General features: G+C 37.1%; 1 non-coding gene across 1 annotated transcript; it reads right to left on the bottom strand.

Annotated features, from left to right (window-relative positions):
* Positions 1 to 3,411: 3,411 nt before the first annotated feature.
* Positions 3,412 to 3,517, bottom strand: LOC131156819 (small nucleolar RNA R71). The gene has a single exon (XR_009137089.1). It is a non-coding gene; the product is annotated as a small nucleolar RNA R71 (small nucleolar RNA).
* Between the last annotated feature and the right edge of the window lie 288 nt (positions 3,518 to 3,805).

Genomic DNA, 3,805 nt, shown 5'->3' with positions numbered 1-3,805 from the left:
TGATCTCTGTCTAAAACCATCGACGATATGTCACAAACCGTTAACGGTTTGGGTCAGGAACCGAGCGTAGATTTCAAATTTTGAATAGGGACATTAAGTTGGTTCAAGATTTGGAGGGAAAGCCTCCAAAAACTTTATATAGACATTATTTCAGTTGTATTTGTAATGGTTGTTTGTGTCTTTGACACAATATAGTAAGAAAATCGTCGATTGCTCCTGTGGATGTAGGCATTGTCAAACCATGTAATTTGTTGTGTTATTACTATTGCTTTAATTACAATCATTGTGATTGTAATTTTTGTATTTTAACCTTTAAGTGTTGCGTTTGTTTGACTCTATATACCGCTGTGCAATTCAATTTACACAACATGTTGTCTATGCATAAAAATAAAAAAAATAAGAAGAAGATGTAATGGCGATGTGTCAAGTAGCCACCTTAGAATATAAGAAGAAAATGGTATTGTGATAGTGTGTCCAACTATCACCTTTGGGCAAAAAGAAGATGCAGTGCTAACATGTATAGTCACCATCTCAACATATGAAATGGAGGAATTGTGGTGATAACATATCCAACTAAATAACAAGATCTTTCTGTAAAGTAAATATTTTTTTTTGTATACATATACAAATTTATTTAGTATTATATTATTAAATAAAATAAATAATAATTAATATAAATAAAATAAATAATAATTATATATAGAAAATAAAATAAATGAATATTATTGTATTAGGATTTTATAACATCTCCAATTACCATCTTTGTGTATAAAAAGAAACAGGTGTTGGGGTGGCATAAGGTCACGATCAGCGAGGCCACACATAAGGTTTTAATCTTGTAAAAGAGACTGGGCTGACATAAGATCACAACCAATGAGACCACACATAAGGTGGTAATCATGTAAACGGTGCTAGAGTAACATAAAATCATAACCAATGGGACTAAACATAAGATGGTAATTATGTAAAAGGTGCTGGGATGACATGATATTATGACCAATGAGATCACATGTAAGGGTGTAATTAAATGAATAATCATTCCATATACACTTATTCAAAGTGCGGTTGTAAGTGCATAACCTATTGTACTTAGAAATGACAAACTAAAGAAGTAATAGTCCCCCAAATTTGTTAGGAGAACTTGTTAGAAAAGGAATTTTTATGTTTAAAATTATGTTGGATCATGGGATAAGTCCCTAAAATGCATGATTTTAGACCCTCATCTACCTTTGTTTGTCCTTACTTTATTATGTAATTACCCATTGTTATCATTGTTTGGAGTTATGCAAGGTTTGTTGGCGTTTTCAGGAAAAATAGGTTAAAACCAAGGAGTTAAGCATACGAGAGCTAAATAAGAATTTGGAGTCCACAGAGCTCAATCTAGATATTCAACCAAGTTCCTAAACCCTCGAATCACCAAGAGAAAAGAATACTATGTTCGACCAAGTGGTGCGACTAGCAACACAAGGGGTGACTAAGTCATCATCTGCAGACTCCAAGGTTTCAGACTGAAGAAGAATTTTTGCAAGGATCAACCAAGTCTTTGACCAAGTGACTCTCATGGGGTGACAACATCGTGATACTGAAGCATACTGAAGCCAAAACTACCAAAAGTATCGACGAAGTGTTCGACTAGAGAGACCATGAGGAGCGACTATGTTAAATTCCTGAGATTTTATGAAGTTCAAGATAATGTGAGTCTTGACCATAAATCCAAATAGCAAGAACATATGGAGCAACTTAGTCAAAATTTTTGAAGATTCAAATCCCTGATTTCCCGCGAGTCTCGACTAGGGCGTGATTAAGGGAAGCATGGGAGCGACTTGGTCGACAACAACGATCTTTTGCACGAGATTTATTGCAAACTTTCCTAAGCTGAAAATCAAACCTTGTAAACCCTAGAGCCTATAAATATTCGCTATTAACATGAGCTCTAGGTTCCTCTTTGGCCAATTCCGGGTTAGTGAGATACCTCGAACGCCATTGAAAACCACTGTAGAGTAGATTTATTTGCTTTCCTTTACATACCTGTTGTGGTTCTCTTTTGTATTTCTAATCATTAGTGACAGAAAAATCCATTTACAATAGGAGACAATTTTTCTTGCTTTCCTTTACATGCTTTCAATTTACATGCTTTAATTTACTGCTTTGATTTACTAATTTGATGTTGATGAAGTCTTGCATGATAGGATAAGCACTACTACAGTCTCAGCCAAATAGAAGTAGTTGGCTACAGAACCATGGAGGTTCTCGTGTGATCATTGAGATAGGGTATACTCTGGTTCTAGACCTTGCTCGAGACGGTTGGTGCACCATTGCTACCCTTTGCCCTTGAATGACCCTCTCCCGCTTGGCCTGAGATTCTCAGGTTAGTACTCTTATGTATAGTTGGTTGAGCATAGTCAGAGGCATGGTGTCTTGGGTTTGATTCATGTCTAAGCATTGCTTTGTAGAAGTAGGGCTAAGTTAGATTTTATTTGCTTTTCAATAGTTGTTAGCACACTCATTGAAAAATACCATCTTTTTCACTTTTCTTTTACATGAGGCAATAACAAACTAATTGAGAAAAGGTTTATAACTACACAGTTTAGTCCTTGTGGATCGACACCCGACTTCTCCTATTTCTACTGAACTTGGGATTGTTAGGTAGTATAAATATTATTTTTGATAGTTAAGGACCCAAGCCTTGGTGAACCTACCAAATTTTGGTGCTATTGCCGAGGACTAGGGTACGATTTTTAGCCAATTTCTCATCTAGTATATTGTTGCTTTGTTTGTATATATTTTTGTTTTTATTTTTTTTATATATTGAAGTCTTGAATCTTTATGTTTAAATTGTGTTTGTTTGATTTGCATTCTTTGGACCCTCAGCTGATTCCCATAGACGTCGATATTGAGAAATCTCGTAGGTCCCTTAGGAAACAACCTCGAGTCCTGGGTTTGCTGAGTTGTGTAGGCCAAAAGTTATGGCCTAACCAAACCCACCTGTTCCTGCTGATCAAATCCCAGAATACCAAGCTTCCCACCTACCTGTGGTGGGAGAGCAACCCTTTTGGCCTCTTAGGGAGTACTTTGCACCTAATGTATACACTTTGCCATCTTGCATTCAATTCCCATATGTTCAGATAACGCAATTCAAGATAAAGACTTCTACCATCTCGTTGATGCCCACCTTTCATGGTAATTCTATAAAAAATCCTTATCGGCATTAGGAGAAGTTCTTGGAGATTTTTCCCAGCATCCGTATACCCAACTTTAGTGATGATGCTCTCCAGCTTAGGCTTTCTTTGTTCTCCATGAATGATAAGGCCAAATATCAATTGACTTGCTTATAGCCGAACTCAGTGGCCAATTGGGCCACCATGCAGCATGAATTCCTGAAGAAGTATTTCCTAATTGAGAAGACGAACCAACTTCGGAGAGCCATCACAAGTTTTTCCCAAATGGATGGGGAACTATTCTTTGAGACCTAGGAGCGCTTTAGGTGTTTACTCCATAAATGCCCACATCATTAGATCCCAAAGTGGTAATTATTCCAAACCTTTTATAAAGGGTTAGTTAAGAGAGATAGGTTGATGCTTGATGCATCGTACGGAGGTACTTTCCTCACAAAGCACGAGAATGTGGCATGGGCTCTCTTTGAAAACCTAACTAAGAACTCTTAGCAGCACACTGCTGCTTCTCGTAGACCCCCCAACCCATCTACCTCCAAACCTAAGGGAGTTTAAGAGTTGACCTCAGACCATGACCTAGCACCCACTCTGCACACCATATCTAAAAATCTAGATAAGTGCTTTTCCTTATG

This window comes from Malania oleifera, chromosome 5 (genome assembly GCF_029873635.1).
Source record: "Malania oleifera isolate guangnan ecotype guangnan chromosome 5, ASM2987363v1, whole genome shotgun sequence".
Lineage (NCBI taxonomy): Eukaryota > Viridiplantae > Streptophyta > Magnoliopsida > Santalales > Ximeniaceae > Malania > Malania oleifera.
This window is presented reverse-complemented; position numbering and strand designations above follow the sequence as displayed.